The sequence below is a fragment of the Leuciscus leuciscus genome, assembly GCF_965113295.1.
Source record: "Leuciscus leuciscus genome assembly, chromosome: 6".
NCBI classification, from domain to species: domain Eukaryota; kingdom Metazoa; phylum Chordata; class Actinopteri; order Cypriniformes; family Leuciscidae; genus Leuciscus; species Leuciscus leuciscus.
This window is the reverse complement of record NC_138730.1, coordinates 38,940,216-38,967,136: the sequence shown is the minus strand read 5'-3', so window position 1 is coordinate 38,967,136 and position 26,921 is coordinate 38,940,216.

The window sequence follows — 26,921 nt, the reverse complement described above, 5'->3', positions numbered from 1 at the left end:
ATAAAAAAAATGATCACAATCACAACTGTCTTACTGTACAAAAACTTTATATGTAGAAACAGCCAACACAAACATTAAAGTCGGTTTTTACAGATTGAAAATGAATTATAGAACGTAATAAATTATATTTATAATAATAATAACAATAGTGTCTTCTGCAGACTAATAACAAACACATAAATGCAGTACATTACAAGTTTATGTAGGATATGTTCATTAATTAAATTAAGACAAGGCACATTTTGTAAAACAGATGTACAATGTCTGACGGATCCGTGAGCGTCATGTTTCCCGCCGGCGGCCGAACCACATGCTGATGGCGGACCGTCACCGCGGGCGACCCGATGAAGGAGCCGGGACAGTGTCCACATATCGCCGGGATTATAATCATCCGGTCTATGGTGAACGCTACACACTACCGCGTTTTTCAAAGCAGAAGCAGAAGTGAAGTCCCGTCTCTTACCCGGCACAAAACGCACACAGGCACGGAAGATCGCACCGTCCTTTTATTCGGAAACCTGTGGACTCGATGTCCTGACAGGCCATAATTCACAATCATTTACCACGACGATGATTAATTGAAATACAATAAGCACCGAAAACACACTGAATCATGACCGCTCCAACTGAATACCAACCTATCTCTGCACTGAGCGCGAACGCAGAGCCAAACGACTACCTCATGTGGCGTCATATGACGCGATGGTGAAAAAAAGCGTTTTTTCAACACGGTCAAGGAAACTGTCACGTTTTCTATTAAATTTGTGCCCTTATGTCTTGCAAAACAATTTTTAATCCTGCATTTACTTTTCATATGGTATTTTCATACAAGGTTATATTAATAAAAAAATAAATAAAAAAAACCTGCAACATGGGCTTTAACATACACCAACAAGAGCAACACTCCAAGTCTGGTCACACAACAGTCTCAGGCTCTTGGGAGAAGAAATCTCTCCCAATCTCTCTCTCTCTCTCTCTCCCCGGCTCTGCTTAAATACTGGATCCTCTTGCCATTGATGAGGAACAGCTGGTAGGTCCCATCACCTAGATTAGGACAGGGAGGAGCACAAGAAAATTGGACAAAACATACAACAAAACTACAACTCCCAGCAGGCCGTTGGGTCCATTGGCAGCACGCACACACACTCAATAAATCAATGAATGACACTTACACATTATAAAACACAAATGCATACACATCCACCAGTCAAATTAAATCATTAAAGGAAAATCCATCTTTGAAGTGCATACACAGAAGTGGCATTAATGTATTTTCACTGCATTTACAATTGCATAAATAAAGCTATGAGATCGTCACAATTAGAAATCAGGGGGAAAAAATAAAAATAATACTTTTAATATATGTCCAAATAGAAACTGTAATTTAAAATTGTAATAATATATCACAATACTGTAGTTTACAGCCTAGGCTACTATATTTTAATCAAATAAATGCAGGCTGGGGGAGCAGCAAGAGACTTATTTCAAAAACATGAAAAAAATCCACCTGACACACACACACACACACACACACACACACACACACACACACACACAAGTTTCAAGTTTTGAAAAATACAACAACAAACAGTAATATTGTAAAGTATAATAACAATTGAATTTATAATTATATAGGATTATGTAACGGTTCACAAAATTCACGGTTCAATCACTGTCTGTTGTTGCATTGAGACTCTGGTAGGGCTTTATTTTGAAATTCTCGTCAGCAAAATAGAGGGAAAACAAACAATATTGACAATATTGTTTATAAAATGTTACTCACCATGTTAATTTATGGTTAATTTGACTGTTCCGTTGCGTTCGCCTCACATACTTGATAATCGTGCCGTAAACATTACCTACGCCAATAGGAGGCGCTTATAATCGTGACGTGCGCCAATGGCAGCTGCAAAGGAGAAGCAATATGGGAAATACCGACTGTTTTAAGGAATAAACGCAGAATTTTTTGTTCTTATCGTGTTTAACACAATCTACACTCGATCGCGCGATGATATCCATCGTGAGAAATCGCAGTTTGAATTTTTTTTTTAGTTACCATCGAAGTGAAAGACAGTTCCACTCTGTGGTATAAATAGCCGCCGAGCGCCTTCTACTATTGTCGTTGAATGCGAACAGGCAGGCACCTGCCCATTGATCGCTAGAAAGGATCGGCTGATCTGGGCAGGTATACTGCCTTCGCAACGCGACGATTTTTTCTTTCTTTATTTAATAATACATTTAAATAGTCCAAGTAATGTACACTGTACACCAGTGGTCATATGTTTATTTTGTGTGACATGACACCTATTGGTGTTGCCTATGAACAGTGCTAATTCAGGTTAAGAAACACTGTGACAGAGGCAAAAAAAACATGAGGTAGAGCGGTCAAAGTAAACAATAGGAAAGCAATGGATCGCCATGACAGCTCGGAAAGCTGGGGGAATTGTAGTCTAAATGTTTACTCGTATGTCGTATGATATATATATATATATATATATATAACGTATATATAATTCATATATATGATGATATCATATAATTATGAGCCTGAAATGAAGCCAAGTGAGAAGGACAGGCCAGGGTTAGACAGAACAACTGTGAGTTGTGGTGTGAGGAGAACAGTGTTAGCTTATAGATGTATTCACGTTAGCCGACGATATGTACAACACTATGCTCAGATCATAATACTGTACAGATTATTATCATCATGTATCAGGCAATAGCAAAGCTAGTACTTAGACCCTTACCTGCATGTGTTATGTGTGTCAGCCATTAGGAGACAGTTTCCAGAGGAAGGGGGACTTTATAAAGGCTTTGAATTGACCCATGTGGTGACGATGAATAAAAAAAATGATCACAATCACAACTGTCTTACTGTACAAAAACTTTATATGTAGAAACAGCCAACACAAACATTAAAGTCGGTTTTTACAGATTGAAAATGAATTATAGAACGTAATAAATTATATTTATAATAATAATAACAATAGTGTCTTCTGCAGACTAATAACAAACACATAAATGCAGTACATTACAAGTTTATGTAGGATATGTTCATTAATTAAATTAAGACAAGGCACATTTTGTAAAACAGATGTACAATGTCTGACGGATCCGTGAGCGTCATGTTTCCCGCCGGCGGCCGAACCACATGCTGATGGCGGACCGTCACCGCGGGCGACCCGATGAAGGAGCCGGGACAGTGTCCACATATCGCCGGGATTATAATCATCCGGTCTATGGTGAACGCTACACACTACCGCGTTTTTCAAAGCAGAAGCAGAAGTGAAGTCCCGTCTCTTACCCGGCACAAAACGCACACAGGCACGGAAGATCGCACCGTCCTTTTATTCGGAAACCTGTGGACTCGATGTCCTGACAGGCCATAATTCACAATCATTTACCACGACGATGATTAATTGAAATACAATAAGCACCGAAAACACACTGAATCATGACCGCTCCAACTGAATACCAACCTATCTCTGCACTGAGCGCGAACGCAGAGCCAAACGACTACCTCATGTGGCGTCATATGACGCGATGGTGAAAAAAAGCGTTTTTTCAACACGGTCAAGGAAACTGTCACGTTTTCTATTAAATTTGTGCCCTTATGTCTTGCAAAACAATTTTTAATCCTGCATTTACTTTTCATATGGTATTTTCATACAAGGTTATATTAATAAAAAAATAAATAAAAAAAACCTGCAACATGGGCTTTAACATACACCAACAAGAGCAACACTCCAAGTCTGGTCACACAACAGTCTCAGGCTCTTGGGAGAAGAAATCTCTCCCAATCTCTCTCTCTCTCTCTCTCCCCGGCTCTGCTTAAATACTGGATCCTCTTGCCATTGATGAGGAACAGCTGGTAGGTCCCATCACCTAGATTAGGACAGGGAGGAGCACAAGAAAATTGGACAAAACATACAACAAAACTACAACTCCCAGCAGGCCGTTGGGTCCATTGGCAGCACGCACACACACTCAATAAATCAATGAATGACACTTACACATTATAAAACACAAATGCATACACATCCACCAGTCAAATTAAATCATTAAAGGAAAATCCATCTTTGAAGTGCATACACAGAAGTGGCATTAATGTATTTTCACTGCATTTACAATTGCATAAATAAAGCTATGAGATCGTCACAATTAGAAATCAGGGGGAAAAAATAAAAATAATACTTTTAATATATGTCCAAATAGAAACTGTAATTTAAAATTGTAATAATATATCACAATACTGTAGTTTACAGCCTAGGCTACTATATTTTAATCAAATAAATGCAGGCTGGGGGAGCAGCAAGAGACTTATTTCAAAAACATGAAAAAAATCCACCTGACACACACACACACACACACACACACACACACACACACACACACACAAGTTTCAAGTTTTGAAAAATACAACAACAAACAGTAATATTGTAAAGTATAATAACAATTGAATTTATAATTATATAGGATTATGTAACGGTTCACAAAATTCACGGTTCAATCACTGTCTGTTGTTGCATTGAGACTCTGGTAGGGCTTTATTTTGAAATTCTCGTCAGCAAAATAGAGGGAAAACAAACAATATTGACAATATTGTTTATAAAATGTTACTCACCATGTTAATTTATGGTTAATTTGACTGTTCCGTTGCGTTCGCCTCACATACTTGATAATCGTGCCGTAAACATTACCTACGCCAATAGGAGGCGCTTATAATCGTGACGTGCGCCAATGGCAGCTGCAAAGGAGAAGCAATATGGGAAATACCGACTGTTTTAAGGAATAAACGCAGAATTTTTTGTTCTTATCGTGTTTAACACAATCTACACTCGATCGCGCGATGATATCCATCGTGAGAAATCGCAGTTTGAATTTTTTTTTTAGTTACCATCGAAGTGAAAGACAGTTCCACTCTGTGGTATAAATAGCCGCCGAGCGCCTTCTACTATTGTCGTTGAATGCGAACAGGCAGGCACCTGCCCATTGATCGCTAGAAAGGATCGGCTGATCTGGGCAGGTATACTGCCTTCGCAACGCGACGATTTTTTCTTTCTTTATTTAATAATACATTTAAATAGTCCAAGTAATGTACACTGTACACCAGTGGTCATATGTTTATTTTGTGTGACATGACACCTATTGGTGTTGCCTATGAACAGTGCTAATTCAGGTTAAGAAACACTGTGACAGAGGCAAAAAAAACATGAGGTAGAGCGGTCAAAGTAAACAATAGGAAAGCAATGGATCGCCATGACAGCTCGGAAAGCTGGGGGAATTGTAGTCTAAATGTTTACTCGTATGTCGTATGATATATATATATATATATATATATAACGTATATATAATTCATATATATGATGATATCATATAATTATGAGCCTGAAATGAAGCCAAGTGAGAAGGACAGGCCAGGGTTAGACAGAACAACTGTGAGTTGTGGTGTGAGGAGAACAGTGTTAGCTTATAGATGTATTCACGTTAGCCGACGATATGTACAACACTATGCTCAGATCATAATACTGTACAGATTATTATCATCATGTATCAGGCAATAGCAAAGCTAGTACTTAGACCCTTACCTGCATGTGTTATGTGTGTCAGCCATTAGGAGACAGTTTCCAGAGGAAGGGGGACTTTATAAAGGCTTTGAATTGACCCATGTGGTGACGATGAATAAAAAAAATGATCACAATCACAACTGTCTTACTGTACAAAAACTTTATATGTAGAAACAGCCAACACAAACATTAAAGTCGGTTTTTACAGATTGAAAATGAATTATAGAACGTAATAAATTATATTTATAATAATAATAACAATAGTGTCTTCTGCAGACTAATAACAAACACATAAATGCAGTACATTACAAGTTTATGTAGGATATGTTCATTAATTAAATTAAGACAAGGCACATTTTGTAAAACAGATGTACAATGTCTGACGGATCCGTGAGCGTCATGTTTCCCGCCGGCGGCCGAACCACATGCTGATGGCGGACCGTCACCGCGGGCGACCCGATGAAGGAGCCGGGACAGTGTCCACATATCGCCGGGATTATAATCATCCGGTCTATGGTGAACGCTACACACTACCGCGTTTTTCAAAGCAGAAGCAGAAGTGAAGTCCCGTCTCTTACCCGGCACAAAACGCACACAGGCACGGAAGATCGCACCGTCCTTTTATTCGGAAACCTGTGGACTCGATGTCCTGACAGGCCATAATTCACAATCATTTACCACGACGATGATTAATTGAAATACAATAAGCACCGAAAACACACTGAATCATGACCGCTCCAACTGAATACCAACCTATCTCTGCACTGAGCGCGAACGCAGAGCCAAACGACTACCTCATGTGGCGTCATATGACGCGATGGTGAAAAAAAGCGTTTTTTCAACACGGTCAAGGAAACTGTCACGTTTTCTATTAAATTTGTGCCCTTATGTCTTGCAAAACAATTTTTAATCCTGCATTTACTTTTCATATGGTATTTTCATACAAGGTTATATTAATAAAAAAAAAAAAAAAAAAAACCTGCAACATGGGCTTTAACATACACCAACAAGAGCAACACTCCAAGTCTGGTCACACAACAGTCTCAGGCTCTTGGGAGAAGAAATCTCTCCCAATCTCTCTCTCTCTCTCTCTCCCCGGCTCTGCTTAAATACTGGATCCTCTTGCCATTGATGAGGAACAGCTGGTAGGTCCCATCACCTAGATTAGGACAGGGAGGAGCACAAGAAAATTGGACAAAACATACAACAAAACTACAACTCCCAGCAGGCCGTTGGGTCCATTGGCAGCACGCACACACACTCAATAAATCAATGAATGACACTTACACATTATAAAACACAAATGCATACACATCCACCAGTCAAATTAAATCATTAAAGGAAAATCCATCTTTGCAGTGCATACACAGAAGTGGCATTAATGTATTTTCACTGCATTTACAATTGCATAAATAAAGCTATGAGATCGTCACAATTAGAAATCAGGGGGAAAAAATAAAAATAATACTTTTAATATATGTCCAAATAGAAACTGTAATTTAAAATTGTAATAATATATCACAATACTGTAGTTTACAGCCTAGGCTACTATATTTTAATCAAATAAATGCAGGCTGGGGGAGCAGCAAGAGACTTATTTCAAAAACATGAAAAAAATCCACCTGACACACACACACACACACACACACACACACACACACACACACACACACAAGTTTCAAGTTTTGAAAAATACAACAACAAACAGTAATATTGTAAAGTATAATAACAATTGAATTTATAATTATATAGGATTATGTAACGGTTCACAAAATTCACGGTTCAATCACTGTCTGTTGTTGCATTGAGACTCTGGTAGGGCTTTATTTTGAAATTCTCGTCAGCAAAATAGAGGGAAAACAAACAATATTGACAATATTGTTTATAAAATGTTACTCACCATGTTAATTTATGGTTAATTTGACTGTTCCGTTGCGTTCGCCTCACATACTTGATAATCGTGCCGTAAACATTACCTACGCCAATAGGAGGCGCTTATAATCGTGACGTGCGCCAATGGCAGCTGCAAAGGAGAAGCAATATGGGAAATACCGACTGTTTTAAGGAATAAACGCAGAATTTTTTGTTCTTATCGTGTTTAACACAATCTACACTCGATCGCGTGATGATATCCATCGTGAGAAATCGCAGTTTGAATTTTTTTTTTAGTTACCATCGAAGTGAAAGACAGTTCCACTCTGTGGTATAAATAGCCGCCGAGCGCCTTCTACTATTGTCGTTGAATGCGAACAGGCAGGCACCTGCCCATTGATCGCTAGAAAGGATCGGCTGATCTGGGCAGGTATACTGCCTTCGCAACGCGACGATTTTTTCTTTCTTTATTTAATAATACATTTAAATAGTCCAAGTAATGTACACTGTACACCAGTGGTCATATGTTTATTTTGTGTGACATGACACCTATTGGTGTTGCCTATGAACAGTGCTAATTCAGGTTAAGAAACACTGTGACAGAGGCAAAAAAAACATGAGGTAGAGCGGTCAAAGTAAACAATAGGAAAGCAATGGATCGCCATGACAGCTCGGAAAGCTGGGGGAATTGTAGTCTAAATGTTTACTCGTATGTCGTATGATATATATATATATATATATATATAACGTATATATAATTCATATATATGATGATATCATATAATTATGAGCCTGAAATGAAGCCAAGTGAGAAGGACAGGCCAGGGTTAGACAGAACAACTGTGAGTTGTGGTGTGAGGAGAACAGTGTTAGCTTATAGATGTATTCACGTTAGCCGACGATATGTACAACACTATGCTCAGATCATAATACTGTACAGATTATTATCATCATGTATCAGGCAATAGCAAAGCTAGTACTTAGACCCTTACCTGCATGTGTTATGTGTGTCAGCCATTAGGAGACAGTTTCCAGAGGAAGGGGGACTTTATAAAGGCTTTGAATTGACCCATGTGGTGACGATGAATAAAAAAAATGATCACAATCACAACTGTCTTACTGTACAAAAACTTTATATGTAGAAACAGCCAACACAAACATTAAAGTCGGTTTTTACAGATTGAAAATGAATTATAGAACGTAATAAATTATATTTATAATAATAATAACAATAGTGTCTTCTGCAGACTAATAACAAACACATAAATGCAGTACATTACAAGTTTATGTAGGATATGTTCATTAATTAAATTAAGACAAGGCACATTTTGTAAAACAGATGTACAATGTCTGACGGATCCGTGAGCGTCATGTTTCCCGCCGGCGGCCGAACCACATGCTGATGGCGGACCGTCACCGCGGGCGACCCGATGAAGGAGCCGGGACAGTGTCCACATATCGCCGGGATTATAATCATCCGGTCTATGGTGAACGCTACACACTACCGCGTTTTTCAAAGCAGAAGCAGAAGTGAAGTCCCGTCTCTTACCCGGCACAAAACGCACACAGGCACGGAAGATCGCACCGTCCTTTTATTCGGAAACCTGTGGACTCGATGTCCTGACAGGCCATAATTCACAATCATTTACCACGACGATGATTAATTGAAATACAATAAGCACCGAAAACACACTGAATCATGACCGCTCCAACTGAATACCAACCTATCTCTGCACTGAGCGCGAACGCAGAGCCAAACGACTACCTCATGTGGCGTCATATGACGCGATGGTGAAAAAAAGCGTTTTTTCAACACGGTCAAGGAAACTGTCACGTTTTCTATTAAATTTGTGCCCTTATGTCTTGCAAAACAATTTTTAATCCTGCATTTACTTTTCATATGGTATTTTCATACAAGGTTATATTAATAAAAAAAAAAAAAAAAAAAACCTGCAACATGGGCTTTAACATACACCAACAAGAGCAACACTCCAAGTCTGGTCACACAACAGTCTCAGGCTCTTGGGAGAAGAAATCTCTCCCAATCTCTCTCTCTCTCTCTCTCCCCGGCTCTGCTTAAATACTGGATCCTCTTGCCATTGATGAGGAACAGCTGGTAGGTCCCATCACCTAGATTAGGACAGGGAGGAGCACAAGAAAATTGGACAAAACATACAACAAAACTACAACTCCCAGCAGGCCGTTGGGTCCATTGGCAGCACGCACACACACTCAATAAATCAATGAATGACACTTACACATTATAAAACACAAATGCATACACATCCACCAGTCAAATTAAATCATTAAAGGAAAATCCATCTTTGAAGTGCATACACAGAAGTGGCATTAATGTATTTTCACTGCATTTACAATTGCATAAATAAAGCTATGAGATCGTCACAATTAGAAATCAGGGGGAAAAAATAAAAATAATACTTTTAATATATGTCCAAATAGAAACTGTAATTTAAAATTGTAATAATATATCACAATACTGTAGTTTACAGCCTAGGCTACTATATTTTAATCAAATAAATGCAGGCTGGGGGAGCAGCAAGAGACTTATTTCAAAAACATGAAAAAAATCCACCTGACACACACACACACACACACACACACACACACACACACACACACACACACACACACACACACAAGTTTCAAGTTTTGAAAAATACAACAACAAACAGTAATATTGTAAAGTATAATAACAATTGAATTTATAATTATATAGGATTATGTAACGGTTCACAAAATTCACGGTTCAATCACTGTCTGTTGTTGCATTGAGACTCTGGTAGGGCTTTATTTTGAAATTCTCGTCAGCAAAATAGAGGGAAAACAAACAATATTGACAATATTGTTTATAAAATGTTACTCACCATGTTAATTTATGGTTAATTTGACTGTTCCGTTGCGTTCGCCTCACATACTTGATAATCGTGCCGTAAACATTACCTACGCCAATAGGAGGCGCTTATAATCGTGACGTGCGCCAATGGCAGCTGCAAAGGAGAAGCAATATGGGAAATACCGACTGTTTTAAGGAATAAACGCAGAATTTTTTGTTCTTATCGTGTTTAACACAATCTACACTCGATCGCGTGATGATATCCATCGTGAGAAATCGCAGTTTGAATTTTTTTTTTAGTTACCATCGAAGTGAAAGACAGTTCCACTCTGTGGTATAAATAGCCGCCGAGCGCCTTCTACTATTGTCGTTGAATGCGAACAGGCAGGCACCTGCCCATTGATCGCTAGAAAGGATCGGCTGATCTGGGCAGGTATACTGCCTTCGCAACGCGACGATTTTTTCTTTCTTTATTTAATAATACATTTAAATAGTCCAAGTAATGTACACTGTACACCAGTGGTCATATGTTTATTTTGTGTGACATGACACCTATTGGTGTTGCCTATGAACAGTGCTAATTCAGGTTAAGAAACACTGTGACAGAGGCAAAAAAAACATGAGGTAGAGCGGTCAAAGTAAACAATAGGAAAGCAATGGATCGCCATGACAGCTCGGAAAGCTGGGGGAATTGTAGTCTAAATGTTTACTCGTATGTCGTATGATATATATATATATATATATATATAACGTATATATAATTCATATATATGATGATATCATATAATTATGAGCCTGAAATGAAGCCAAGTGAGAAGGACAGGCCAGGGTTAGACAGAACAACTGTGAGTTGTGGTGTGAGGAGAACAGTGTTAGCTTATAGATGTATTCACGTTAGCCGACGATATGTACAACACTATGCTCAGATCATAATACTGTACAGATTATTATCATCATGTATCAGGCAATAGCAAAGCTAGTACTTAGACCCTTACCTGCATGTGTTATGTGTGTCAGCCATTAGGAGACAGTTTCCAGAGGAAGGGGGACTTTATAAAGGCTTTGAATTGACCCATGTGGTGACGATGAATAAAAAAAATGATCACAATCACAACTGTCTTACTGTACAAAAACTTTATATGTAGAAACAGCCAACACAAACATTAAAGTCGGTTTTTACAGATTGAAAATGAATTATAGAACGTAATAAATTATATTTATAATAATAATAACAATAGTGTCTTCTGCAGACTAATAACAAACACATAAATGCAGTACATTACAAGTTTATGTAGGATATGTTCATTAATTAAATTAAGACAAGGCACATTTTGTAAAACAGATGTACAATGTCTGACGGATCCGTGAGCGTCATGTTTCCCGCCGGCGGCCGAACCACATGCTGATGGCGGACCGTCACCGCGGGCGACCCGATGAAGGAGCCGGGACAGTGTCCACATATCGCCGGGATTATAATCATCCGGTCTATGGTGAACGCTACACACTACCGCGTTTTTCAAAGCAGAAGCAGAAGTGAAGTCCCGTCTCTTACCCGGCACAAAACGCACACAGGCACGGAAGATCGCACCGTCCTTTTATTCGGAAACCTGTGGACTCGATGTCCTGACAGGCCATAATTCACAATCATTTACCACGACGATGATTAATTGAAATACAATAAGCACCGAAAACACACTGAATCATGACCGCTCCAACTGAATACCAACCTATCTCTGCACTGAGCGCGAACGCAGAGCCAAACGACTACCTCATGTGGCGTCATATGACGCGATGGTGAAAAAAAGCGTTTTTTCAACACGGTCAAGGAAACTGTCACGTTTTCTATTAAATTTGTGCCCTTATGTCTTGCAAAACAATTTTTAATCCTGCATTTACTTTTCATATGGTATTTTCATACAAGGTTATATTAATAAAAAAAAAAAAAAAAAAAACCTGCAACATGGGCTTTAACATACACCAACAAGAGCAACACTCCAAGTCTGGTCACACAACAGTCTCAGGCTCTTGGGAGAAGAAATCTCTCCCAATCTCTCTCTCTCTCTCTCTCCCCGGCTCTGCTTAAATACTGGATCCTCTTGCCATTGATGAGGAACAGCTGGTAGGTCCCATCACCTAGATTAGGACAGGGAGGAGCACAAGAAAATTGGACAAAACATACAACAAAACTACAACTCCCAGCAGGCCGTTGGGTCCATTGGCAGCACGCACACACACTCAATAAATCAATGAATGACACTTACACATTATAAAACACAAATGCATACACATCCACCAGTCAAATTAAATCATTAAAGGAAAATCCATCTTTGCAGTGCATACACAGAAGTGGCATTAATGTATTTTCACTGCATTTACAATTGCATAAATAAAGCTATGAGATCGTCACAATTAGAAATCAGGGGGAAAAAATAAAAATAATACTTTTAATATATGTCCAAATAGAAACTGTAATTTAAAATTGTAATAATATATCACAATACTGTAGTTTACAGCCTAGGCTACTATATTTTAATCAAATAAATGCAGGCTGGGGGAGCAGCAAGAGACTTATTTCAAAAACATGAAAAAAATCCACCTGACACACACACACACACACACACACACACACACACACACACACACACAAGTTTCAAGTTTTGAAAAATACAACAACAAACAGTAATATTGTAAAGTATAATAACAATTGAATTTATAATTATATAGGATTATGTAACGGTTCACAAAATTCACGGTTCAATCACTGTCTGTTGTTGCATTGAGACTCTGGTAGGGCTTTATTTTGAAATTCTCGTCAGCAAAATAGAGGGAAAACAAACAATATTGACAATATTGTTTATAAAATGTTACTCACCATGTTAATTTATGGTTAATTTGACTGTTCCGTTGCGTTCGCCTCACATACTTGATAATCGTGCCGTAAACATTACCTACGCCAATAGGAGGCGCTTATAATCGTGACGTGCGCCAATGGCAGCTGCAAAGGAGAAGCAATATGGGAAATACCGACTGTTTTAAGGAATAAACGCAGAATTTTTTGTTCTTATCGTGTTTAACACAATCTACACTCGATCGCGTGATGATATCCATCGTGAGAAATCGCAGTTTGAATTTTTTTTTTAGTTACCATCGAAGTGAAAGACAGTTCCACTCTGTGGTATAAATAGCCGCCGAGCGCCTTCTACTATTGTCGTTGAATGCGAACAGGCAGGCACCTGCCCATTGATCGCTAGAAAGGATCGGCTGATCTGGGCAGGTATACTGCCTTCGCAACGCGACGATTTTTTCTTTCTTTATTTAATAATACATTTAAATAGTCCAAGTAATGTACACTGTACACCAGTGGTCATATGTTTATTTTGTGTGACATGACACCTATTGGTGTTGCCTATGAACAGTGCTAATTCAGGTTAAGAAACACTGTGACAGAGGCAAAAAAAACATGAGGTAGAGCGGTCAAAGTAAACAATAGGAAAGCAATGGATCGCCATGACAGCTCGGAAAGCTGGGGGAATTGTAGTCTAAATGTTTACTCGTATGTCGTATGATATATATATATATATATATATATAACGTATATATAATTCATATATATGATGATATCATATAATTATGAGCCTGAAATGAAGCCAAGTGAGAAGGACAGGCCAGGGTTAGACAGAACAACTGTGAGTTGTGGTGTGAGGAGAACAGTGTTAGCTTATAGATGTATTCACGTTAGCCGACGATATGTACAACACTATGCTCAGATCATAATACTGTACAGATTATTATCATCATGTATCAGGCAATAGCAAAGCTAGTACTTAGACCCTTACCTGCATGTGTTATGTGTGTCAGCCATTAGGAGACAGTTTCCAGAGGAAGGGGGACTTTATAAAGGCTTTGAATTGACCCATGTGGTGACGATGAATAAAAAAAATGATCACAATCACAACTGTCTTACTGTACAAAAACTTTATATGTAGAAACAGCCAACACAAACATTAAAGTCGGTTTTTACAGATTGAAAATGAATTATAGAACGTAATAAATTATATTTATAATAATAATAACAATAGTGTCTTCTGCAGACTAATAACAAACACATAAATGCAGTACATTACAAGTTTATGTAGGATATGTTCATTAATTAAATTAAGACAAGGCACATTTTGTAAAACAGATGTACAATGTCTGACGGATCCGTGAGCGTCATGTTTCCCGCCGGCGGCCGAACCACATGCTGATGGCGGACCGTCACCGCGGGCGACCCGATGAAGGAGCCGGGACAGTGTCCACATATCGCCGGGATTATAATCATCCGGTCTATGGTGAACGCTACACACTACCGCGTTTTTCAAAGCAGAAGCAGAAGTGAAGTCCCGTCTCTTACCCGGCACAAAACGCACACAGGCACGGAAGATCGCACCGTCCTTTTATTCGGAAACCTGTGGACTCGATGTCCTGACAGGCCATAATTCACAATCATTTACCACGACGATGATTAATTGAAATACAATAAGCACCGAAAACACACTGAATCATGACCGCTCCAACTGAATACCAACCTATCTCTGCACTGAGCGCGAACGCAGAGCCAAACGACTACCTCATGTGGCGTCATATGACGCGATGGTGAAAAAAAGCGTTTTTTCAACACGGTCAAGGAAACTGTCACGTTTTCTATTAAATTTGTGCCCTTATGTCTTGCAAAACAATTTTTAATCCTGCATTTACTTTTCATATGGTATTTTCATACAAGGTTATATTAATAAAAAAAAAAATAAAAAAAACCTGCAACATGGGCTTTAACATACACCAACAAGAGCAACACTCCAAGTCTGGTCACACAACAGTCTCAGGCTCTTGGGAGAAGAAATCTCTCCCAATCTCTCTCTCTCTCTCTCTCCCCGGCTCTGCTTAAATACTGGATCCTCTTGCCATTGATGAGGAACAGCTGGTAGGTCCCATCACCTAGATTAGGACAGGGAGGAGCACAAGAAAATTGGACAAAACATACAACAAAACTACAACTCCCAGCAGGCCGTTGGGTCCATTGGCAGCACGCACACACACTCAATAAATCAATGAATGACACTTACACATTATAAAACACAAATGCATACACATCCACCAGTCAAATTAAATCATTAAAGGAAAATCCATCTTTGCAGTGCATACACAGAAGTGGCATTAATGTATTTTCACTGCATTTACAATTGCATAAATAAAGCTATGAGATCGTCACAATTAGAAATCAGGGGGAAAAAATAAAAATAATACTTTTAATATATGTCCAAATAGAAACTGTAATTTAAAATTGTAATAATATATCACAATACTGTAGTTTACAGCCTAGGCTACTATATTTTAATCAAATAAATGCAGGCTGGGGGAGCAGCAAGAGACTTATTTCAAAAACATGAAAAAAATCCACCTGACACACACACACACACACACACACACACACACACACACACACACACACACACAAGTTTCAAGTTTTGAAAAATACAACAACAAACAGTAATATTGTAAAGTATAATAACAATTGAATTTATAATTATATAGGATTATGTAACGGTTCACAAAATTCACGGTTCAATCACTGTCTGTTGTTGCATTGAGACTCTGGTAGGGCTTTATTTTGAAATTCTCGTCAGCAAAATAGAGGGAAAACAAACAATATTGACAATATTGTTTATAAAATGTTACTCACCATGTTAATTTATGGTTAATTTGACTGTTCCGTTGCGTTCGCCTCACATACTTGATAATCGTGCCGTAAACATTACCTACGCCAATAGGAGGCGCTTATAATCGTGACGTGCGCCAATGGCAGCTGCAAAGGAGAAGCAATATGGGAAATACCGACTGTTTTAAGGAATAAACGCAGAATTTTTTGTTCTTATCGTGTTTAACACAATCTACACTCGATCGCGCGATGATATCCATCGTGAGAAATCGCAGTTTGAATTTTTTTTTTAGTTACCATCGAAGTGAAAGACAGTTCCACTCTGTGGTATAAATAGCCGCCGAGCGCCTTCTACTATTGTCGTTGAATGCGAACAGGCAGGCACCTGCCCATTGATCGCTAGAAAGGATCGGCTGATCTGGGCAGGTATACTGCCTTCGCAACGCGACGATTTTTTCTTTCTTTATTTAATAATACATTTAAATAGTCCAAGTAATGTACACTGTACACCAGTGGTCATATGTTTATTTTGTGTGACATGACACCTATTGGTGTTGCCTATGAACAGTGCTAATTCAGGTTAAGAAACACTGTGACAGAGGCAAAAAAAACATGAGGTAGAGCGGTCAAAGTAAACAATAGGAAAGCAATGGATCGCCATGACAGCTCGGAAAGCTGGGGGAATTGTAGTCTAAATGTTTACTCGTATGTCGTATGATATATATATATATATATATATATATATATATAACGTATATATAATTCATATATATGATGATATCATATAATTATGAGCCTGAAATGAAGCCAAGTGAGAAGGACAGGCCAGGGTTAGACAGAACAACTGTGAGTTGTGGTGTGAGGAGAACAGTGTTAGCTTATAGATGTATTCACGTTAGCCGACGATATGTACAACACTATGCTCAGATCATAATACTGTACAGATTATTATCATCATGTATCAGGCAATAGCAAAGCTAGTACTTAGACCCTTACCTGCATGTGTTATGTGTGTCAGCCATTAGGAGACAGTTTCCAGAGGAAGGGGGACTTTATAAAGGCTTTGAATTGACCCATGTGGTGACGATGAATAAAAAAAATGATCACAATCACAACTGTCTTACTGTACAAAAACTTTATATGTAGAAACAGCCAACACAAACATTAAAGTCGGTTTTTACAGATTGAAAATGAATTATAGAACGTAATAAATTATATTTATAATAATAATAACAATAGTGTCTTCTGCAGACTAATAACAAACACATAAATGCAGTACATTACAAGTTTATGTAGGATATGTTCATTAATTAAATTAAGACAAGGCACATTTTGTAAAACAGATGTACAATGTCTGACGGATCCGTGAGCGTCATGTTTCCCGCCGGCGGCCGAACCACATGCTGATGGCGGACCGTCACCGCGGGCGACCCGATGAAGGAGCCGGGACAGTGTCCACATATCGCCGGGATTATAATCATCCGGTCTATGGTGAACGCTACACACTACCGCGTTTTTCAAAGCAGAAGCAGAAGTGAAGTCCCGTCTCTTACCCGGCACAAAACGCACACAGGCACGGAAGATCGCACCGTCCTTTTATTCGGAAACCTGTGGACTCGATGTCCTGACAGGCCATAATTCACAATCATTTACCACGACGATGATTAATTGAAATACAATAAGCACCGAAAACACACTGAATCATGACCGCTCCAACTGAATACCAACCTATCTCTGCACTGAGCGCGAACGCAGAGCCAAACGACTACCTCATGTGGCGTCATATGACGCGATGGTGAAAAAAAGCGTTTTTTCAACACGGTCAAGGAAACTGTCACGTTTTCTATTAAATTTGTGCCCTTATGTCTTGCAAAACAATTTTTAATCCTGCATTTACTTTTCATATGGTATTTTCATACAAGGTTATATTAATAAAAAAAAAAATAAAAAAAACCTGCAACATGGGCTTTAACATACACCAACAAGAGCAACACTCCAAGTCTGGTCACACAACAGTCTCAGGCTCTTGGGAGAAGAAATCTCTCCCAATCTCTCTCTCTCTCTCTCTCCCCGGCTCTGCTTAAATACTGGATCCTCTTGCCATTGATGAGGAACAGCTGGTAGGTCCCATCACCTAGATTAGGACAGGGAGGAGCACAAGAAAATTGGACAAAACATACAACAAAACTACAACTCCCAGCAGGCCGTTGGGTCCATTGGCAGCACGCACACACACTCAATAAATCAATGAATGACACTTACACATTATAAAACACAAATGCATACACATCCACCAGTCAAATTAAATCATTAAAGGAAAATCCATCTTTGCAGTGCATACACAGAAGTGGCATTAATGTATTTTCACTGCATTTACAATTGCATAAATAAAGCTATGAGATCGTCACAATTAGAAATCAGGGGGAAAAAATAAAAATAATACTTTTAATATATGTCCAAATAGAAACTGTAATTTAAAATTGTAATAATATATCACAATACTGTAGTTTACAGCCTAGGCTACTATATTTTAATCAAATAAATGCAGGCTGGGGGAGCAGCAAGAGACTTATTTCAAAAACATGAAAAAAATCCACCTGACACACACACACACACACACACACACACACACACAACACACACACACACAAGTTTCAAGTTTTGAAAAATACAACAACAAACAGTAATATTGTAAAGTATAATAACAATTGAATTTATAATTATATAGGATTATGTAACGGTTCACAAAATTCACGGTTCAATCACTGTCTGTTGTTGCATTGAGACTCTGGTAGGGCTTTATTTTGAAATTCTCGTCAGCAAAATAGAGGGAAAACAAACAATATTGACAATATTGTTTATAAAATGTTACTCACCATGTTAATTTATGGTTAATTTGACTGTTCCGTTGCGTTCGCCTCACATACTTGATAATCGTGCCGTAAACATTACCTACGCCAATAGGAGGCGCTTATAATCGTGACGTGCGCCAATGGCAGCTGCAAAGGAGAAGCAATATGGGAAATACCGACTGTTTTAAGGAATAAACGCAGAATTTTTTGTTCTTATCGTGTTTAACACAATCTACACTCGATCGCGCGATGATATCCATCGTGAGAAATCGCAGTTTGAATTTTTTTTTTAGTTACCATCGAAGTGAAAGACAGTTCCACTCTGTGGTATAAATAGCCGCCGAGCGCCTTCTACTATTGTCGTTGAATGCGAACAGGCAGGCACCTGCCCATTGATCGCTAGAAAGGATCGGCTGATCTGGGCAGGTATACTGCCTTCGCAACGCGACGATTTTTTCTTTCTTTATTTAATAATACATTTAAATAGTCCAAGTAATGTACACTGTACACCAGTGGTCATATGTTTATTTTGTGTGACATGACACCTATTGGTGTTGCCTATGAACAGTGCTAATTCAGGTTAAGAAACACTGTGACAGAGGCAAAAAAAACATGAGGTAGAGCGGTCAAAGTAAACAATAGGAAAGCAATGGATCGCCATGACAGCTCGGAAAGCTGGGGGAATTGTAGTCTAAATGTTTACTCGTATGTCGTATGATATATATATATATATATATATATATATATATATATAACGTATATATAATTCATATATATGATGATATCATATAATTATGAGCCTGAAATGAAGCCAAGTGAGAAGGACAGGCCAGGGTTAGACAGAACAACTGTGAGTTGTGGTGTGAGGAGAACAGTGTTAGCTTATAGATGTATTCACGTTAGCCGACGATATGTACAACACTATGCTCAGATCATAATACTGTACAGATTATTATCATCATGTATCAGGCAATAGCAAAGCTAGTACTTAGACCCTTACCTGCATGTGTTATGTGTGTCAGCCATTAGGAGACAGTTTCCAGAGGAAGGGGGACTTTATAAAGGCTTTGAATTGACCCATGTGGTGACGATGAATAAAAAAAATGATCACAATCACAACTGTCTTACTGTACAAAAACTTTATATGTAGAAACAGCCAACACAAACATTAAAGTCGGTTTTTACAGATTGAAAATGAATTATAGAACGTAATAAATTATATTTATAATAATAATAACAATAGTGTCTTCTGCAGACTAATAACAAACACATAAATGCAGTACATTACAAGTTTATGTAGGATATGTTCATTAATTAAATTAAGACAAGGCACATTTTGTAAAACAGATGTACAATGTCTGACGGATCCGTGAGCGTCATGTTTCCCGCCGGCGGCCGAACCACATGCTGATGGCGGACCGTCACCGCGGGCGACCCGATGAAGGAGCCGGGACAGTGTCCACATATCGCCGGGATTATAATCATCCGGTCTATGGTGAACGCTACACACTACCGCGTTTTTCAAAGCAGAAGCAGAAGTGAAGTCCCGTCTCTTACCCGGCACAAAACGCACACAGGCACGGAAGATCGCACCGTCCTTTTATTCGGAAACCTGTGGACTCGATGTCCTGACAGGCCATAATTCACAATCATTTACCACGACGATGATTAATTGAAATACAATAAGCACCGAAAACACACTGAATCATGACCGCTCCAACTGAATACCAACCTATCTCTGCACTGAGCGCGAACGCAGAGCCAAACGACTACCTCATGTGGCGTCATATGACGCGATGGTGAAAAAAAGCGTTTTTTCAACACGGTCAAGGAAACTGTCACGTTTTCTATTAAATTTGTGCCCTTATGTCTTGCAAAACAATTTTTAATCCTGCATTTACTTTTCATATGGTATTTTCATACAAGGTTATATTAATAAAAAAAAAAATAAAAAAAACCTGCAACATGGGCTTTAACATACACCAACAAGAGCAACACTCCAAGTCTGGTCACACAACAGTCTCAGGCTCTTGGGAGAAGAAATCTCTCCCAATCTCTCTCTCTCTCTCTCTCCCCGGCTCTGCTTAAATACTGGATCCTCTTGCCATTGATGAGGAACAGCTGGTAGGTCCCATCACCTAGATTAGGACAGGGAGGAGCACAAGAAAATTGGACAAAACATACAACAAAACTACAACTCCCAGCAGGCCGTTGGGTCCATTGGCAGCACGCACACACACTCAATAAATCAATGAATGACACTTACACATTATAAAACACAAATGCATACACATCCACCAGTCAAATTAAATCATTAAAGGAAAATCCATCTTTGCAGCGCATACACAGAAGTGGCATTAATGTATTTTCACTGCATTTACAATTGCATAAATAAAGCTATGAGATCGTCACAATTAGAAATCAGGGGGAAAAAATAAAAATAATACTTTTAATATATGTCCAAATAGAAACTGTAATTTAAAATTGTAATAATATATCACAATACTGTAGTTTACAGCCTAGGCTACTATATTTTAATCAAATAAATGCAGGCTGGGGGAGCAGCAAGAGACTTATTTCAAAAACATGAAAAAAATCCACCTGACACACACACACACACACACACACACACACACACACACACACACACACACAAGTTTCAAGTTTTGAAAAATACAACAACAAACAGTAATATTGTAAAGTATAATAACAATTGAATTTATAATTATATAGGATTATGTAACGGTTCACAAAATTCACGGTTCAATCACTGTCTGTTGTTGCATTGAGACTCTGGTAGGGCTTTATTTTGAAATTCTCGTCAGCAAAATAGAGGGAAAACAAACAATATTGACAATATTGTTTATAAAATGTTACTCACCATGTTAATTTATGGTTAATTTGACTGTTCCGTTGCGTTCGCCTCACATACTTGATAATCGTGCCGTAAACATTACCTACGCCAATAGGAGGCGCTTATAATCGTGACGTGCGCCAATGGCAGCTGCAAAGGAGAAGCAATATGGGAAATACCGACTGTTTTAAGGAATAAACGCAGAATTTTTTGTTCTTATCGTGTTTAACACAATCTACACTCGATCGCGCGATGATATCCATCGTGAGAAATCGCAGTTTGAATTTTTTTTTTAGTTACCATCGAAGTGAAAGACAGTTCCACTCTGTGGTATAAATAGCCGCCGAGCGCCTTCTACTATTGTCGTTGAATGCGAACAGGCAGGCACCTGCCCATTGATCGCTAGAAAGGATCGGCTGATCTGGGCAGGTATACTGCCTTCGCAACGCGACGATTTTTTCTTTCTTTATTTAATAATACATTTAAATAGTCCAAGTAATGTACACTGTACACCAGTGGTCATATGTTTATTTTGTGTGACATGACACCTATTGGTGTTGCCTATGAACAGTGCTAATTCAGGTTAAGAAACACTGTGACAGAGGCAAAAAAAACATGAGGTAGAGCGGTCAAAGTAAACAATAGGAAAGCAATGGATCGCCATGACAGCTCGGAAAGCTGGGGGAATTGTAGTCTAAATGTTTACTCGTATGTCGTATGATATATATATATATATATATATATATATATATATATAACGTATATATAATTCATATATATGATGATATCATATAATTATGAGCCTGAAATGAAGCCAAGTGAGAAGGACAGGCCAGGGTTAGACAGAACAACTGTGAGTTGTGGTGTGAGGAGAACAGTGTTAGCTTATAGATGTATTCACGTTAGCCGACGATATGTACAACACTATGCTCAGATCATAATACTGTACAGATTATTATCATCATGTATCAGGCAATAGCAAAGCTAGTACTTAGACCCTTACCTGCATGTGTTATGTGTGTCAGCCATTAGGAGACAGTTTCCAGAGGAAGGGGGACTTTATAAAGGCTTTGAATTGACCCATGTGGTGACGATGAATAAAAAAAATGATCACAATCACAACTGTCTTACTGTACAAAAACTTTATATGTAGAAACAGCCAACACAAACATTAAAGTCGGTTTTTACAGATTGAAAATGAATTATAGAACGTAATAAATTATATTTATAATAATAATAACAATAGTGTCTTCTGCAGACTAATAACAAACACATAAATGCAGTACATTACAAGTTTATGTAGGATATGTTCATTAATTAAATTAAGACAAGGCACATTTTGTAAAACAGATGTACAATGTCTGACGGATCCGTGAGCGTCATGTTTCCCGCCGGCGGCCGAACCACATGCTGATGGCGGACCGTCACCGCGGGCGACCCGATGAAGGAGCCGGGACAGTGTCCACATATCGCCGGGATTATAATCATCCGGTCTATGGTGAACGCTACACACTACCGCGTTTTTCAAAGCAGAAGCAGAAGTGAAGTCCCGTCTCTTACCCGGCACAAAACGCACACAGGCACGGAAGATCGCACCGTCCTTTTATTCGGAAACCTGTGGACTCGATGTCCTGACAGGCCATAATTCACAATCATTTACCACGACGATGATTAATTGAAATACAATAAGCACCGAAAACACACTGAATCATGACCGCTCCAACTGAATACCAACCTATCTCTGCACTGAGCGCGAACGCAGAGCCAAACGACTACCTCATGTGGCGTCATATGACGCGATGGTGAAAAAAAGCGTTTTTTCAACACGGTCAAGGAAACTGTCACGTTTTCTATTAAATTTGTGCCCTTATGTCTTGCAAAACAATTTTTAATCCTGCATTTACTTTTCATATGGTATTTTCATACAAGGTTATATTAATAAAAAAAAAAATAAAAAAAACCTGCAACATGGGCTTTAACATACACCAACAAGAGCAACACTCCAAGTCTGGTCACACAACAGTCTCAGGCTCTTGGGAGAAGAAATCTCTCCCAATCTCTCTCTCTCTCTCTCTCCCCGGCTCTGCTTAAATACTGGATCCTCTTGCCATTGATGAGGAACAGCTGGTAGGTCCCATCACCTAGATTAGGACAGGGAGGAGCACAAGAAAATTGGACAAAACATACAACAAAACTACAACTCCCAGCAGGCCGTTGGGTCCATTGGCAGCACGCACACACACTCAATAAATCAATGAATGACACTTACACATTATAAAACACAAATGCATACACATCCACCAGTCAAATTAAATCATTAAAGGAAAATCCATCTTTGCAGCGCATACACAGAAGTGGCATTAATGTATTTTCACTGCATTTACAATTGCATAAATAAAGCTATGAGATCGTCACAATTAGAAATCAGGGGGAAAAAATAAAAATAATACTTTTAATATATGTCCAAATAGAAACTGTAATTTAAAATTGTAATAATATATCACAATACTGTAGTTTACAGCCTAGGCTACTATATTTTAATCAAATAAATGCAGGCTGGGGGAGCAGCAAGAGACTTATTTCAAAAACATGAAAAAAATCCACCTGACACACACACACACACACACACACACACACACACACACACACACACACACACACACAAGTTTCAAGTTTTGAAAAATACAACAACAAACAGTAATATTGTAAAGTATAATAACAATTGAATTTATAATTATATAGGATTATGTAACGGTTCACAAAATTCACGGTTCAATCACTGTCTGTTGTTGCATTGAGACTCTGGTAGGGCTTTATTTTGAAATTCTCGTCAGCAAAATAGAGGGAAAACAAACAATATTGACAATATTGTTTATAAAATGTTACTCACCATGTTAATTTATGGTTAATTTGACTGTTCCGTTGCGTTCGCCTCACATACTTGATAATCGTGCCGTAAACATTACCTACGCCAATAGGAGGCGCTTATAATCGTGACGTGCGCCAATGGCAGCTGCAAAGGAGAAGCAATATGGGAAATACCGACTGTTTTAAGGAATAAACGCAGAATTTTTTGTTCTTATCGTGTTTAACACAATCTACACTCGATCGCGCGATGATATCCATCGTGAGAAATCGCAGTTTGAATTTTTTTTTTAGTTACCATCGAAGTGAAAGACAGTTCCACTCTGTGGTATAAATAGCCGCCGAGCGCCTTCTACTATTGTCGTTGAATGCGAACAGGCAGGCACCTGCCCATTGATCGCTAGAAAGGATCGGCTGATCTGGGCAGGTATACTGCCTTCGCAACGCGACGATTTTTTCTTTCTTTATTTAATAATACATTTAAATAGTCCAAGTAATGTACACTGTACACCAGTGGTCATATGTTTATTTTGTGTGACATGACACCTATTGGTGTTGCCTATGAACAGTGCTAATTCAGGTTAAGAAACACTGTGACAGAGGCAAAAAAAACATGAGGTAGAGCGGTCAAAGTAAACAATAGGAAAGCAATGGATCGCCATGACAGCTCGGAAAGCTGGGGGAATTGTAGTCTAAATGTTTACTCGTATGTCGTATGATATATATATATATATATATATATATATATATATATATAACGTATATATAATTCATATATATGATGATATCATATAATTATGAGCCTGAAATGAAGCCAAGTGAGAAGGACAGGCCAGGGTTAGACAGAACAACTGTGAGTTGTGGTGTGAGGAGAACAGTGTTAGCTTATAGATGTATTCACGTTAGCCGACGATATGTACAACACTATGCTCAGATCATAATACTGTACAGATTATTATCATCATGTATCAGGCAATAGCAAAGCTAGTACTTAGACCCTTACCTGCATGTGTTATGTGTGTCAGCCATTAGGAGACAGTTTCCAGAGGAAGGGGGACTTTATAAAGGCTTTGAATTGACCCATGTGGTGACGATGAATAAAAAAAATGATCACAATCACAACTGTCTTACTGTACAAAAACTTTATATGTAGAAACAGCCAACACAAACATTAAAGTCGGTTTTTACAGATTGAAAATGAATTATAGAACGTAATAAATTATATTTATAATAATAATAACAATAGTGTCTTCTGCAGACTAATAACAAACACATAAATGCAGTACATTACAAGTTTATGTAGGATATGTTCATTAATTAAATTAAGACAAGGCACATTTTGTAAAACAGATGTACAATGTCTGACGGATCCGTGAGCGTCATGTTTCCCGCCGGCGGCCGAACCACATGCTGATGGCGGACCGTCACCGCGGGCGACCCGATGAAGGAGCCGGGACAGTGTCCACATATCGCCGGGATTATAATCATCCGGTCTATGGTGAACGCTACACACTACCGCGTTTTTCAAAGCAGAAGCAGAAGTGAAGTCCCGTCTCTTACCCGGCACAAAACGCACACAGGCACGGAAGATCGCACCGTCCTTTTATTCGGAAACCTGTGGACTCGATGTCCTGACAGGCCATAATTCACAATCATTTACCACGACGATGATTAATTGAAATACAATAAGCACCGAAAACACACTGAATCATGACCGCTCCAACTGAATACCAACCTATCTCTGCACTGAGCGCGAACGCAGAGCCAAACGACTACCTCATGTGGCGTCATATGACGCGATGGTGAAAAAAAGCGTTTTTTCAACACGGTCAAGGAAACTGTCACGTTTTCTATTAAATTTGTGCCCTTATGTCTTGCAAAACAATTTTTAATCCTGCATTTACTTTTCATATGGTATTTTCATACAAGGTTATATTAATAAAAAAAAAAATAAAAAAAACCTGCAACATGGGCTTTAACATACACCAACAAGAGCAACACTCCAAGTCTGGTCACACAACAGTCTCAGGCTCTTGGGAGAAGAAATCTCTCCCAATCTCTCTCTCTCTCTCTCTCCCCGGCTCTGCTTAAATACTGGATCCTCTTGCCATTGATGAGGAACAGCTGGTAGGTCCCATCACCTAGATTAGGACAGGGAGGAGCACAAGAAAATTGGACAAAACATACAACAAAACTACAACTCCCAGCAGGCCGTTGGGTCCATTGGCAGCACGCACACACACTCAATAAATCAATGAATGACACTTACACATTATAAAACACAAATGCATACACATCCACCAGTCAAATTAAATCATTAAAGGAAAATCCATCTTTGCAGCGCATACACAGAAGTGGCATT